Source organism: Anolis sagrei, chromosome 9 (genome assembly GCF_037176765.1).
Source record: "Anolis sagrei isolate rAnoSag1 chromosome 9, rAnoSag1.mat, whole genome shotgun sequence".
Classification (NCBI taxonomy): Eukaryota; Metazoa; Chordata; class Lepidosauria; order Squamata; family Dactyloidae; genus Anolis; species Anolis sagrei.
In genome coordinates, this window is record NC_090029.1 from 5430693 (window position 1) to 5447339 (window position 16647).

A 16647-nucleotide genomic window follows, 5' to 3' on the forward strand; every position below is an offset into this window, starting at 1 on the left:
TAGGACATCCATGGGGATACATATTGGTGTTATGGTTCCGGGGGTCCAGCTCACCTGCAATCTCTTCTTCCAGACCTGGCACATGAGCCAGGTCAAGAAGATGGGTGGATGGATGGACTGATGGAGCAAGAACGTTTTCCCCATGCCTGGTTTCGAATCTGGGGCATGAGAGATCAACTGTGAAAGCTGTGGGACATCCATGGGGATACATGTTGGTGTAATGGATCCGGGGGACCAGCTCACCTGCAATCCCTTCTTTCAGACCTAGTGCATGAGCCAGGTCAAGAAGATGGATGGATGGGGCAAGAACGTTGTCCTCATGCCTGGTTTTGGATTTGGGGCACATGAGGCCAACTGTGGAAGCTGTGGGACATCCATGGGGATACATGTTGCTGTTATGAATCCGAGGGTCCAGCTCACCTGTAATCCCTTTTGCAGACCAGGTGCATGAGCCAAGTCAAGAAGATGGATGGATGGATGGATGGATAGATGGAGTAAGAACGTTTTTTGCCATGCCTGATTTTGGACCTGGGGCACATGGGGTCAATTGTGGAAGCTGTGGGACATCCATGGGGATACATCTTGGTGTTATGGATCCAAGTTGCCCCAAACTGTTGTGGTCCTTCTCCCTTGGCTTGCTACTTTGCTTTGCAAGGTTGCAGTGAGGATCTTTGGGAATCCTCTCCACATTTAGAACATTGAGATAGTCTCCAAAGCAGGATATGATTCAATTGCACACAAATGTCATCTCTAGGCAGATCCAGTCACCAACTCTTTTGTTCTTGAGGAGACATATCAAACCTTATTATTTTCTGGTTTAGTGGTTCTCAACCTTCCTAAATATCGTTCCTCATGTTCTGGTGAGCTCCAACCATAAAATTATTTTCGTTGCTACTTCATAACTGTAATTTTGCTACTGTTATGAATCGTAATGTAAATATCTGATATGCAGGATGTATTTTCATTCACTGGAACAAATTTGGCACAAATACCCAATATGCCCAAATTTGAATATTGGTGGGGTTGGGGGGAGTTGATTTTGTCATTTGGGAGTTGTTGTTGCTGGGTTTTATAGTTCACCTACAATCAAAGAGTATTCTGAGCTCCACTAATGATGGCATTGAACCAATCTTGGCACACAGAACTCCCATGACCAAGAGAAAATACTGGAAGGGTTTGGAGGGCGTTGATCTTGAGTTTTAAAGTTGTTCACCTGCATCCAGAGAGTACTGTGGGCCCAAACAATGATAGGTCTGGAACAAATTTGGCATGGATATTTAATATGCCCAAATGTGAACACTGGTGGAGTTTGGGGAAAATAGATCTTGACATTTGGGAGTTCTAGTTGCTGGGAGTTTGGCCCACCAACGATAGAATTGGGCCAAACTTCCCACACAGAATCCCCATGACCAACAAAAAACACTGTGCTTTCTGATAGTCTTTGGTGACCCTTTTGACACCTCCTTGTGACCCCCTCAGGGGTCCTAACCCCCCAGGTTCAGAAAAACTGCTGTAAATAAATAAAATAAATACATTATTATTATTTATACCCTGCTTTATCTCTTTAAAAGCAGTTGAAAGAGAGACATAGCTGGGCCCTTCTGCACACAAATAAAGGGCTTGGCTATTAGGTCTCAGTGTTGTCCTCCATTTTGTTTAATATCTACATGAAGCCATTGGGTGAGATCATCCGGAGTTTGGTGCCATCTGTATGTAGATGATATCCAACTCTATTACTCCTTTCCACCAGATGTTAAGGAGGCTGTCCAGGTTTTGAATTGGTGCCTAGCCCTTGTGACGGTCTGGATGAGGGTGAACACATTGAAGTTGAATCTAGACAAGACAGAGGTCCTCCTGGTCAGTCGCAAGGCCGAACAGGATATAGGGTGACAGAGTGGGGTTACACTCACCCTGAAGGCGCAGGTTCGCAGCTTGGGAGTCCTCCTGGACTCATTACTGAGCTGGAACCTCAGGTTTCGGCAGTGGCCAGAAGGGCTTTTGCACAACTAAAACTTGTGTGCCAGTTGTGCCTGTACCTTGGGAAGTCAGATATGGCCATGGTGGTCCATGCTCTTGTTACTTCTAGGATAGACTACTGCAATGAGCTCTTCGTGGGGGCTGCCTTTGAAGACTGTTCGGAAGCTTCAAATATTCCAATGAGAGGCAGCCAGGTTAATAACTGGGGTGGCATACAGGAAGCACACAACTCCCATGTTCAGCTCCACTGGCTGCCGGTTTGCTACCGAGCACAATTCAAAGTTCTGGCTTTGGGCTATAAAGCCCTATATGACCCCGGCCCAATCAGACTGTCCAAACGCATCTCCCACTATGAACCACCACAGAGTTTAAGATCTTCCAAGAAGGCCCTGCTCTCAGTCCTGCCACAGTCATGGGCGCGTTTGGTGGAGATGAGAGACAGGGCCTTCCCAGTAGTTGCCCCTCGGCTATGGAACTTCCTCCCAGTTGAGATTAGATCAGCTCCTTCCCTCCTGCCCTTCAGAAATATGGTTAAAACTTGGCTGTGGGACCAAGCTTTTGGGACAGTACAATAAGACAAGAATAGGAAATCTACCTTGCCAACTGGATTTGATATGGCCGGTTTGAGATAGTTTTAAACAATTGATTTTAACGTGAAGATAATTGATTTTAGCGATTATGCATGTTTATAGTATATATGTTTTAGTTTGCTTTGTGCCGGCTTTGAATATTTGCCGTATATATGTTGTGCTCCGCCCTGAGAAATGCTTTAAATAAATAAAATTATTATTATTATTATTATTATTATTATTGACCCAAAAGCACAGTATGCCACAGCAAACGAGATCTATATGCTGAATTTCGTATGCTGTGACATACTGTGCTTTTGTGTCAATAATAATAATAATAATTTTATTTATTTGAACATTATTATTATTATTATTATTATTATTATTATTATTGCCCCGCTTTATCTCTCTCAAAGGAGATGCAAATTGGCTTAACATAAAAGCTTTAGCACACAGGTTGCTGTAAGTTTTCCGAGCTGTCTGGCCATGTTCTAGAAGTATTCTGTCCTGACGTTTTGCCCACATCTATGGCAGGCATCCTAAGAGGTTATGAGGTCTGTTGGAAACTATGCAAGTGGGATTTATATAGCTGTGGAATGTGGGAGATAAAACTCTTGTTTGTTGGGGGACTCCAGACAAGAAACAAGCTAATCACATCTCAACAAAGGATTACCCCAGGCAGTAAGAAGCAACACCTTGAAACTGTCAGGCCATTAAATGCTAATCAAGGTGGCCAATGGAAACATTCACACTTGCCTCTAACAGACAAGAGTTCTTTCTCCCACCCTGGATGTTTCAAACCCCATTTTCCTAGTTTCCAACAGACCTCACAACCTCTGAGGATGCCTGTCATAGATGCAGACAAAACGTCAGAAGAGAATGCTTTGGGAACATGACCATACAGTCTGAAAAACCTGCACAACCCAATGTTTCCGGCCATGAAAGCCTTTGACATCATGGAAGCAGTGCATTTGGATCATCCTTCTCTCCTAGCATAAGGGATGCTGGGAGCTGTAGTCCAGAAGAGAGTGTTTATATGCTATTGTGTGTTTTGTTTGCCACGGGAGTCAAAATATTAGCACACAATTTGAAATCCAGAAATATACAAAATTTTAAACAGAATTAAAAATGTAATGTTTGTTTGTGGGATTAACAGAACTCAAAAACCACTCGACAAATGGACACAAGACACCTATCAGGCCAACGAGTGACCATCACTCATAAAAACACTGAAAAACACAGCGGAAGGGATTTAAAAAGCCAAAAAAACAAAAAGATGCTTCAGTGCATGCACAAAAATGACTCCCGTGGCAAACAAAACACACAATAGCATATAAACACTCTCTTCTGGACTACAGCTCCCAGCATCCCTTATGCTAGGAGAGAAGGATGATCCCAATGCACTGCTTCCAAGATGCAAGCTTTCTTCTCCTTGGATTTCTTTGGGAGCATCCCAATCCAGGCATATTTCCAATTTCCTATTCCTGGACTGAAACTCCCAGCAATCCTCCAGATAAATAAGGTAGTTAGATAGATAAATAGATAGACAGAGAGAGAGAGAGATCAGGAAGACTGCTGGGAGTTGTAGGTAGAGAAGGAAGAATGGGGAGAAAGAGAAGGGAAAGAAAAAGGAGAGAGAAGGAAAGGAAGAGAAAGAAGGAAGGAGAGAAAGAAAGGAAAAAAAGGATGGAAGGAAAGAGGGAGGAAAGGAAGGAGAGAAAGAAAGGTGGAGGGGAAGTTGCCCACAGCAACGCATGGCGGGAACAGCTAGTAAACAATATTTTAAAATGCACAGATAAGACCCATTCAAACATATTCAATAGAGTGGTCCTTTCCGTTATGACCCAGCCTGCAGGGGTAGTAGTAATAATAATGATGATAATAATAATAATAATAATAATAATCATCATCATCAGACAGGCGGAGTTTTGGAGCACAATACTCCTGACCTCACGATCGTGTTAAAAAAAAGTATGGATCGTTGATGTTGCAATCCCAGGTGACAGGAGAATGGACGAGAAGCAACTGGAAAAGCTGACACAATACAAGGATTTAGAGATCGAACTGCAAATACTATCACAAGCCAGTCAAGGGGGTCCCAGTGGTGATTGGCACACTGGGTGCAGTGCATGAAGACCTTGACCTGCACTTAGAAACAATCGGTACTGACAAATTACCATCCACCCGACTTGGATCTGCACGCATTATTTGCCGACACATCACACAGTCCTAGACACTTGGAAAGTGTCTGATGTGTGATTGAATACAAAATCCAGCATAGTGATCTTGTTTACTGTGTACCACTCTTGTATCTAATAATAATAATAATAATAATAATAATAATAATAATAATAATGCAAAGACTCTGGCCATGGTGGTCCCAGTTGTGATTGGCAACACAACTGGCAACACAACAAGGCCTAAAGACCTTGGCCTGCACTTAAACACAATCGGCGCTGACAAGATTACCATTTGCTAGCTGCAAAAGGCCACCTTACTGGGATCTGCACGCTTTATTTGTCAACACATCACAAAGTCCTAGACACTTGGAAAGTGTCCGATGTGTGATCGAATACAAAAGCCAGCATAGTGATCTTGTTTACTGTGTACTACTCTGGTTGTGTATCTAATAATAATAATCTATATAAATAAAAATATAATGTTCGTTTGTGGGATTAACAGAACTCAAAAACCACTGGACGAATTGACACCAAATTTGGGCATAAGACAACAATCAGACCAACGAGTGACCATCAGTCATAAATCACTGAAAAACACAGCAGAAGGGACTTAAAAAGCCACCCCCCAAAAATAAATTACAACATACGCACAAAACCATATATATAGACACATATATGCATATACACATATAAAACACATACACAGAAAGGAGAGAAGGAAGGAAAGAAAGAGGGAAGGAAGGAGAGAAGGAGGGAGAGAGGAGGGAGAGAAGAAGGGAAAGAAGGAGAGAAGGAGAGAAAGAAGGAAAGAAAGAAAGGTAGAGAAGGAAGGAAGGCGAGAAGGAGGGAGAGAATGAAATAAAAAAGTGAAAGAGGGAAGGAAGGAATGAAAGAGAGAAAGAGGGAGGGAAGGAAGGAAAGAGACAAGGAAGGATGGAACCAAAGAGCAAAGGAAGCGAGAAAAGAAACAGGTCGAGAAGGAAGAAAGAAGAAGGGAAAGAAAAAGAGGGAAGGAAGAAACAGGGAGGGAAGGAAGGTTGGCCACAGCAACGCGTGGCAGGTACAGCTAATAATAATAATAATAATAATAATAATAATAATAATAATAATAATAATAATGCAGACTCAGGCACAAGCCAGCCATGGTGGTCCCAGTGGTGATCGGCACACTGAGTGCAGTGCCTAAAGACCTTGGCCTGCACTTAAACACAATCGGCGCTGGCAAAATTACCATCTGCCAGCTGCAAAAGGCCACCTTTCTAGGATCTGCACACATTATTTGCCGATACATCACACAGTGGTTCAATACAACAGCCAGCAGAGTGATCTTGTTTGTTGTGGACTCATCTTGTTGTGTTTCAAATAATAATAATATTTCTCCGTCTGCCATGGTTTCCATCCCCCTCCTTCTGCCAAAGGGGAAAAGGGGTCTCAAAACATCTGCTTTTCCATGTTCCATGTGGAGGGGGGGGGGGGGCACACTCACAAAAAGGTAGCCTTTTCTGCACAAAAGATTAATCTCTGATAATAGCCCAGTAAAAGATGTAACAGCTGGCCTGGATTAATATGCTGAAATATCTGCTTTCATGTGATTAATAGCTGTATGGGTAAAAAAAACCCTACATAAATCTCTGCCACTGAAAGCAAGCAAAGATATCTAAGCTCTGATCAATTTGCCACTTGTTCTATCGACATTCTAAAAGCACCGAGGTGCTGAAATGCTCTCTTAGGTCTTCCTTTTTCAGCCATTAAGCAGTTCAGGACAAATGCTGAAGACAACATTGACATAACAGTATGCCTCATGCCGTGGATTTTCTGGAGTTTCGTGGCCAGGCTGATCCTGGAGATCAATCTTTGGCCAGCGTCACATGAGACTGCAAATACTTAGTGCAATGTTTCTCAACCTGGGGGTCAGGACCCCTTGGGGGCAGGGTCAGACATAGTATTTTCTGTTGGTCATGGGGGTTCTGTGTGCCAAGTTTGGCCCAATTCTATCCTTGGTGGAGTTCAGAATGCTCTTTGATTTTAGGTGAATTATAAATCCCAGCAACTACAACTCCCGAATGTCAAGGTCTATTTCCCCCAAACTCCACCAGTGTTCACATTTGGGCATATTGAGTATCTGTGCCAAGTTTGGTCCAGATCCATCATTGTTTGGGTCCACAGTGCTCTCTGGGTGTAGGTGAACTACAACTCCAAAACTCAATTTCAATATCCTCCAAACCCTTCCAGAATTTTCTGTTGGGCATGTGAGTTCTGTGTGGAAAGTTTGGCTCAATTCTATTGTTGGTGAGGTTCAGAATGCTCTTTGATTTTAGGTGAAATATAAATGCAAGCAACCCCAACTCCCAAATGTGAAGGTCTGTTTTCCCCAAACTCCACCAGTGTATAAATAAATAAAAATGTAATATTCGTTTGTGGGGTTAACATAACTCAAAAACCAATGAATGAATTGACATCAAATTTGGACACAATACACAGGCCAACGAGTGACCATCACTCATCAAAACACTGAAAAACACAGCAGAAGGGGCTCAAAAAGCAAAAAAAGCAAAAAGATGCTACAGCGCATGCACAAAAAAAACAAAAACTCCCCAGCAAACAAAACATACAATAGCATATCCACAGTCTCTTATGGACTACAGCTCCCAGCATCCCTAGACCAGGCCCTTTAGATAGATTGATCAGGAGGACTGCTGGGAGTTACAGTCCAAGAATAGGTAGAGAAGGAAGAAAGGGAGAAAGGGGAAGGGAAAGAAAAAGGGGGGTGAAGGAAGGGAAGGGGAAGAGAAGGAAGGAGGGAATGAATGAAAAAAGGGAAGGAAGGAAGGAGGGAGGGAAGGGGGAAGAGAAAGAAAGGAGGAGAGATAGAGGGAAGGAAGGTAGGCCACAGCAATGCGTGGCGGGTACAGCTAGTAACAAATATATAAAACCAAGGCGATGAGGAAACTAAGATAGTGGTGGTGCGTGTTGCTGAGGGTTGACTTTTCAAATGTTTTTACCTGAGACACTTTTTAAAAGGAGTAACTCATTACCCCGACCAGAATCCTTTTTTCCAATATCTTCAGCCGCCTTCTTCTGAGGTAAATTTGCTTTTCAGTAATTACACACGCACAAGTTTTTAATAATAGTGAACTGAACAAGAACATGTTTATTTTCAAGAATTCTCAGGCAGTATCATTCTTGCTGGTTACTTTGTATACATATCGAGGTTACAATAACTCTAATATCAAAAAATGTTGTAGGAGTTTCCATATAACTTTCAAGTTAAACCAAGCGAGAGTCCAAAAGTGGCAGGCTCAAACCCAGCACCTCAACCAATGGCTGATACCAAACGAGAGACTCCCTCCTGGGCACACAGAGGACTGGGCGACCTGGAAGGCACTGAACAGACTGCGCTCTGGCACCACGAGATGCAGAGCCAACCTTCAGAAATGGGGCTACAAAGTGGAATCCTCGACATGCGAGTGTGGAGAAGAGCAAACCACTGACCACCTGCTGCAATGCAACCTGAGCCCTGCCACATGCACAAGGGAGGACCTTCTTGCAGCAACACCAGAGGCACTCCAAGGGGCCAGATACTGGTCAAAGGACATTTAATCAACTCTCATACTCACAAATTTTGTAATCTGCTTGTTTGCTTTGTTCTGTTAGAAATGTAATATAATTTGACTGGTTGTTCTGACACGACAAATAAATAAAGACCACACCTGGAATATTGTGTCCAATTCTGGGCACCACAATTCAAGAGAGAGATTGACAAGCTGGAATGTGTCCAGAGGAGGGTGACTAAAATGATCAAGGGTCTGTAGAACAAGCCCTATGAGGAGCGGCTTGAGGAGCTGGGCATGTTTAGCCTGAAGAAGAGGAGGCTGAGAGGAGATATGATAGCCATGTATATAAATATGTGAGAGGAAGCCACAGGGAGGAGGGAGCAAGCTTGTTTTCTGCTTCCCTGGAGACTAGGACGCGGAACAATGGCTTCAAACTACAAGAAAGGAGATTCCATCTGAACATGAGGAAGAACTTCCTGTGAAAGCTGTTCAGCAGTGGAACTCTCTGCCCTAGAGTGTGGTGGAGACTCCTTCTTTGGAAGCTTTTACACAGAGGCTGGATGGCCATCTGCCAGGGGTGATTTGAATGCAATATTCCTGCTTCTTGGCAGGGGGTTGGACTGGATGGCTCATGAGGTCTCTTCCAACTCTTTGATTCTATGAATGATGGAGCTAAACCAAACTTGGCACAAATACTCAATATCCCCAAATGTGAATACTGGTGGAGTTTGGGGAAAGTAGACCTTGATATTTGGGAGTTGTAGTTGCTGGGATTTATAGTTCACCTACAATGAAAGAGCATTGTGAACCCCACCAAGGATAGAATTGGGGCAAACTTCCCAATTTGCATGAGCAACAGAAAATACTGTGTTTTCTTATATTTAGTCTTTGGCGAGCCCTCTGACACCCTCTCACGACCCCCCTCCCCCCAGGGGTCTCGATCCCCAGGTTGAGAAGCAGGTTGAGAGGATGCTTGCCATAGATGCAGGTGAAATGTCAGGAGATAATGCTTCTAGAACATGGCCATATAGCCCCAAAACCCTACAACAACCCATGTTTTCTTAGTCCAATGCCTTCCAAATACACTGGACTTCAAAGGAAGCGCACATGAAAACTTCAGGCAATAAGTGCCATTCTTGCTTGCTCAAAAGAGACCAGGAATTCCTCTTCATAGAAATCAGCCCAGTTCATTTTCAGCCACCCTTTTTCTTTTCCACCAAGACTCCAAAGTGGGGTGGAGAGGGAAATCATCCCTCTTTTTATGGGGCATATAATCAACATCGCCGTGCCAGTTTTCTATGCCATTCCTCCCTCCCTTTCCCAGGGGATGAACAGAAGCTCCTTTCAGACTAAACTGCAATCTCATTTCCTGCAGCGTTCGCTCCACAATCCGGCTAGTTTTGTCGGTTGTGCAGTTTTCGTTGGTGAGGCCCCAAGAAGAGCGCTCAAAGGAGGAGACCTCCTGAAATATTATCTTTTTCATATACAGCAGTGATTAAAAGTATATCACTTCTAGACAAACTAATAACCCTATTTTATACATTGACTAGCCGTCCCTTGCCAGGCGTTGCTGTGGCCCAGACTGGTGATCTGGAAAATAAAGTAATGAGAAAGTGTTGGTGTGCCGTCACACCCAGACACTGTAAAGTTAAAACTAAGATGTGCTTCTCTCTTTATCTGGGCAAACTGCTGGGGGTCTTTCTTTGAAGCAATAACTCAATACTTCCAGTAACTGATGCCAGTCAAGATATGAACATCAACAAAATATTTATTTCCAAAGTCCTTGGCAGACTTGGCACAGCTTGATAAACCATAGAGATGTTCTTTCTTCCCCTTTTTCTTCAATTACTGAGGTAACCTTTCTCCAAATGGTAGAAAAAATCCTGAGATATTTCACCCTAACCCTGAGCTGCTATGGTTAGAAAGAACAGGTCTTCCCCTATCTAAGCACAAGGTCAGTTTTGGAGATGAAGTAATAGTACTCAATAACTATTTCTCTCTATTTCTCAATAACTCAATATCTATAACTCAATAAGCTTCTCTATCTCAATTGCCTTTCTTAATAACTCAATAGCTATTCTATCTATCTATCTATCTATCTATCTATCTATCTATCTATCTATCTATCACCTATCTATCTATCTCAATTGTTCCATTACTCAGTTGTACTCACAATGGGTTTTTCAGAGCTCCCTGCCTGACCAACAGCACATCTGAGGTTTTTTTTTCTCTACTGAAGGAGGCAGGGGAGATTCCAAAATGGAGATCTCAACACCAGGAAAAAGCCCAGAGAGATACTTTCTAAACCAATAACTGCAGAGAGCCTGCAGCCTGGCTTTCCAGACTCTGATACTGTTTAACTTCCAGGGTGCTGCTGGGTCTATAGCAATCCTGGGGAAATGCAAAGGAATGCTATCCCATGCAGCTAAAAGGCAATATAAACCATGATCCTGGAAGATGGAACAGTTGGAAACAGTTGGAACAGTTGGAAGATGGAACAGATGGAACAGTCTGGAAAGCCAGGCTGCAGGCTCTCTGCAGTTATTGGTTTAGAAAGTATCTCTTTGGGCTTGGAGTCCGCCCTTTTTCCTGGTGTTGAGATCTCCATTTTGGAATCTCCCCTGCCTCCTTCAGTAGAGAAAAGAACCTCATATGTGCTGTTGGTTAGGCAGGGAGCTCTAAAAAACCCATTGTTCCATCTAATATGTGTAATTTTTAATGCTTTTTCTTGTTGTTTCTTTGTCAGTGTTGATTTGGAGATTGTCTGGTTTGCCCACTCTGGAACATGCAACATATCATTGTCCTTCTTTAGGGGTCCCTTTCAAATCTATGATACTATATCTGTCAAATATATCTGTCAAATCTAGAATACTATATCTCTCTGTGTGTGTGTCTTATCTATCTATATCTATGGTTGGACGGCTCTTTGTCAGGAGGGCTTTGGTTTTCTTGCCCTGGTGAAGGGAGGTGGACTGGATGGCCTTAAGGCAGCATTTCTCAACCCAGGGGTTGGGATCCCTGGGGGAGGAGGTGTCAAGAGGGGGTGTCAGAAGGGTCACCAAAGAGCATCAGAAAACACAATATTTTCTGTTAGTCATGGGGGTTGTGTGTGGGACGTTTGCCCCAATTCTGTCGTTCGTGGGATTCAGAATGCTCTTTGATTGTAGGTGAACTATAAATCCCAGTAACTACAACCCCCAAATGTCAATTTGTCTATTTTTCCCAAAACAAAGGTGTCAGTACAGGTAATAACCTGAGAAGCATGCACAAGGCCTTTGCATTCATCTACTTTCACTCACTTTGTTCTAGAGCAGTGTTTCTCAACCTGCCTTTGTTTGTGTTCGTGTCTATGTACAGAGGGGGGAAAGTATTTAGTCAGATACCAATTGTACAAGTTTTCCCACTTAAAAAGATGAGAGAGGCCTGTAATTGACATCATAGATGGACCTCAACTATGAGGGACAACAGGAGAAAACACATCCAGAAAATCACACTGATTTTTAATGAATTTATTTGCAAATTATGGTGGAAAATAAGTATTTGGTCCCCTACAAACAAGCAAGATTTCTGGGTCTCACAGACCTGTAACTTCTTCTTGAAGAGGCTCCTCTGTCCTCCACTCATGACCTGTAGTAATGGCACCTATTTGAACTTGTTCTCAGTAGAAAAGACACCTGTCCACAACCTCAAGCAGTCACACTGCAAACTCCACTATGGTGAAGGCCAAAGAGCTGTCGAAGGACACCAGAAACAAAATGGTCACCCTGCACCAGACTGGGAAGACTGAATCTGCAATAGGCAAGCAGCTTGGTGTGAAGAAATCAACTGTGGGAGCAAGAATTAGAAAATGGAAGAGATACAAGACCACTGATCATCTCCCTCGATCTGGAGTTCCACGCAAGATCTCACCCCTTGGGGTCAAAATGATCACAAGAACGCTGAACAAAAATCCCAGAACCACATGGTGGGGGAACCTAGTGAATGACCTGCAGAGAGCTGAGACCAGAGGCGGCCCTCGGTAATTTTCAATGGTAAGCAAATAGTATTTTGCGCCCCTCCCCCCTCCCCCCAACCAATCACTGTTATATATTTTCTGTTCGTCCTGGGAGTTCTGTGTGCCATATTTGGTACAATTCCATCATTGGTGGAGTTCAGAATGCTCTTTGATTGTAGGTGAACTATACATCCCAGTAACTACAACTCGCATATGTCAAGGTCTATTTTCCCCCAAGAGCGCCGCAAGAGTGCCCCTGAGCAAAATCAACTATACTGCAAATGCTTACTTTGCGTAATGGGTTGAGCCGCCCCTGGCTGAGACCAACGTAACCAAGGCTGCTACCATCAGTAACACACTACGCCACCGTGCCAGACGTGTCCCCCTACTGAAGCCAGTACATGTCCGGGGCCGACTGAAGTTTGCTTGAGAGTATTTGGATGATCCAGAAGAGTATTGGGAGAATGTCATATGAATGTCAGATGAAACCAAAGTAGAACTGTTTGGCAGAAACACAATCTTGGTCATGTTTGGAGGAGAAAGAATGCTGAGTTGCATCCAAAGAAGACCATCCCTACTGTGAAGCACGGGGGTGGGTGGCAACATCATGCTTTGGGGCTGTTTCTCTGCAAAGCGACCAGGGCGACTGATATGTATACATGGAAGAATGAATGGGGCCATGTATCGTGAGATTTGGAGTGCAAGCCTCCTTCCATCAGCAAGGGCGCTGAAGATGAAACGTGACTGGGTCTTTCAGCATGACAATGAGCCCAAGCATACCGCCAGGGCAACGAAGGAAGGAGTGGCTTCTTTGTAAGAAGCATTTCAAGGTCCTGGAGCGGCCCAGCCAGTTTCCAGATCTCAACCCTATAGAAAACCTTTGGGGGGAGTTGAAAGTCTATGTTGCCCAGTGACAGCCCCAAAACATCACTGCTCTTGAGGAGATAGATCTACATGGAGAAATGAATGGGCCAGCAACACTGTGTGCCAACCTTGTGAGGACTTCCAGAAAATGTTTGATCTCTGTTATTGCCAATAAAGGATATATAACAAAGTATTGAGATGAACTTTTGTTATGGACCAAACACTTATTTTCCACCATAATTTGCAAATAAATTTGTTCAAAACCAGACAATGTGATTTTCTGGGTGTGTTTTCTCATGTTGTCTCTCATGTTGTCTCTCATCTCTGCCTATGAACCCACCAGGAGTTTGAGATCTTCCGGGGAGACCCTGCTCTCGATCCCGCCTGCTTCTCAAGCTCGGCTGGCGGGGACGAGAGATAGGGCCTTCTCGGTGGTGGCTCCTCGGCTGTGGAATGCCCTTCCTACGGACATTAGACTAGCACCATCTCTAATGGTATTCCGCAAAAAGGTGAAGACCTGGATGTTTGTGCAGGCGTTTGAGTAATTTAGTGCAATCTGGTAATGGAACATAGGAATGGAACAATGGACGACGAACCTGGAGTACGCTTGGATGATGAGAAGATTGGGTACGGTTGTTTTTTGTAATAATTGTGCATTGTAATTGCTTATTGGTAATTTATGGATAATGTGTTAAGTCAATTGTTATATGTTGTATGGAACCACTGCTGTTTCTACTGTTTTTACTGTTTGTGAACCGCCGTGAGTCGCCTTCGGGCTTGAGATACAGCGGTATAGAAGCAAAGTAAATAAATAAATAAATAATAGTTGAGGTCCACCTACGATGTCAATTACAGGCCTCTCTTATCTTTTTAAGCGAGAGAACTTGTACAATTGGTATCTGACTAAATACTCCCCCCCCACACTGTAAGTTGTTGTACATCCAATATAGTCACATAGAATCTATATGTCTGTATGTCCAATGTCATTCTTTGTCTAAATGTCTTTCTGTAATTTGATATACCCTCTCACACTGGAAATTGCAAAGTTATTGAAAAGTCATTCATGACATCTTCAGATGTTGAGGCATCTCTTGGAAACTTGGCAAGTGGGGTTTATATACCTGTGGAATGTCCAGGGTGGGAAAAATAACTTGTCTGTGTGAATGTTGCAATTGGCTACCTTGATTAGCATGTTATGGCCTTGCAGCTTCAAAGCCTGGCTGATTGCTGCCTGGAGGAATCCTTTGTTGGGAGGTGTTAGCTGGCCCTGATTGTTCCCCTGTTGGTCTTATTGCTCTTCATTTACTGTCCTGATTTTAGAGTTTTTAAAATACTGGTAGCCAGATTTTCATGGTTAGGTTAGTAAATACTAATCAAGTTGGCCAATGGTAACATTCACACTTGCCTCAAGCAGACAAGTATTCTTTCTTCGACCCTGGACATCATTCCACAGGTATATAAACTGCACTTGCTTAATTTCCAACAGACTTCAAAACCTCTGAGGATGCCTGCCATAGATGTGGGCAAAACATCGGGAGAAAATGCTTCTGGAACATAGCTAGACAGCCCAGAAAACTCACAGCTACCCATTTATTTACCTCTTTTTAAAGTTTCTGCCTGGACTCGTATTGACAAATTACACTAGCAACGGCACTGTTTCCAGTGTTTTGGAGCAACAGAAAGTAGATGGACTTTCCTTCCAGAGTGGTCTGGTCCATTTCTCTAATCCCATCCTTGCTAAATGGCTGCTGTGTATATTTCTTCCTTTTCTGTAACGGAAAATGTCCTATGCATTTACATTGACAGATTTGCAAACTTTCTCAAACTTGGTGCCTATAAAAATACATTTGTGAGTGCCTAAAGCACTGAACAACAGATACTGAATGCATAACATTTCAGATTCAGTAATGGTTTGTTGTTGTATGCCTTTGATTCATATCTGACTTACAGCAACCTAACCCTAAGGCGAAGCTATCATAGGGTTTTCATGGCACAATTTGTTCAGAGAGGGTTTGCCGTTGCCTCCTTCTGATATTGGGTGACTGTGCCTTGCCCAAGGTCATGTTTCCATGACCAAATAGGGAACCAAACCCTGTCTTCACAGAGTCCACAAACTATTACACTGTATTAGAAGAGTGGCATTTTTTGCAAGCTTTGTTGAGAAAGAGGAGGAAAGATTGCAAGACCTGGATATGTAAACACAATCTGGGCATGCTCTTCCTTTGTATTGCAGACATATAGGCATACGAAGGTTATCTGGAAAGTAAGGTTGGAGAGTAAAGTAAAATGGAGTTTGAGTCCTGAACAAGCCTAGTTTTGATCACGTGGTCTGCAGCCCCTCCCACAACAAAGAGTTACGGTCAAATTGCATATAGAATACACACATATAGAATACAGTAAGCAATTATGAGGGTTAAGATTACAAGTCATGTAGCTCTCATGGGGAATTTTCTTGGGGGAAGTTGGTATCACTGTCATGTAGCGGGAAGCCAGCAGAAGCAAACGAGCTGTGCCAGTCATCAGTAGTTCATCTACTAGTGTTGTGGTGAAGGATAGAGATGAGTGTCCTCATTCCGATTTCCTCCAAGTGTGATTTGTGCTGTATGAAGGATATCTGGAAAGTAAGGTTCCAAGGCATGTAGCTCTCACAGGGAATTTTCTTGGGGGAAGTTGGTAGCACCGCCATGTAACAGGAAGCCAGAGGAAGTGAACAGTGCCAGTTGTCAGTTGTCAGTGCCAGTTGTCAGTAGCTCATCGACTGGCATTGTGGTGAAGGTTAGAGATGAGTGTCCTCATTCCGTTTCCCTCCAAGAGTGCAGTTTGTGCTGCAATATGCTACCTAAATGATAAGGGCATGAACGCTGCTGCGATTCATGGTGAAATAGTTTCAGTTTATGGAGAGGTTATAATGTCAAGATAGCATGTGACAAAATGGGTACCAAATATATTGTGTCACCAAGAAGAAACTTCGCAGAGCCATCCCAAACATCGTGGGATGCTGATGGCAAGAGCCTGTCTCCTTCATGACAATGCATGTCCATCCACACACCACTCATGCAACACAAGAGTTGTTGACTTCATTTGGTTGGGATGTTTGGAGCCTCCCTTCTCACAGCCCTGATCTTGCACCCAATGAGTATAATCTGTTCAGTAAATTGAAGGAACACCTGGGTGGAAAACGCTTTTTTGATGATGACAAGGTGAAAATCGAAGTGACGAACTGGTTGAAAAAGGCGGAGGGAAACTTCTATGACACAGGCATCAAAAATCCATCCCACAGATGACAAAATGTATTGAGCGGAATGGTGATTATGTGGAAAAATAATGTAATCCCTATGTTACAATCCATGTCAGTTTGATTAAAATATATTCATTCTTTGTATTTTTAAAAAAAATCTTGCGACCTTACTTTCGGGAGCACAAAATTTAGATTTCCAGGTTGCACGAAGCAGCCCTTGGCCATTTCTGGATCTGGTTTTACACTGGTCCCTCCTTGCAGGCCGAGGCAT

General features: G+C 43.2%; 1 protein-coding gene across 10 annotated transcripts in view; it reads left to right on the forward strand.

Moving 5' to 3' along the window:
- Positions 1-16647, forward strand: part of TRPM1 (transient receptor potential cation channel subfamily M member 1) — a 188486-nt gene that overhangs the window by 46089 nt on the left and 125750 nt on the right. The gene's annotated exons all lie outside the window — the stretch shown is intronic.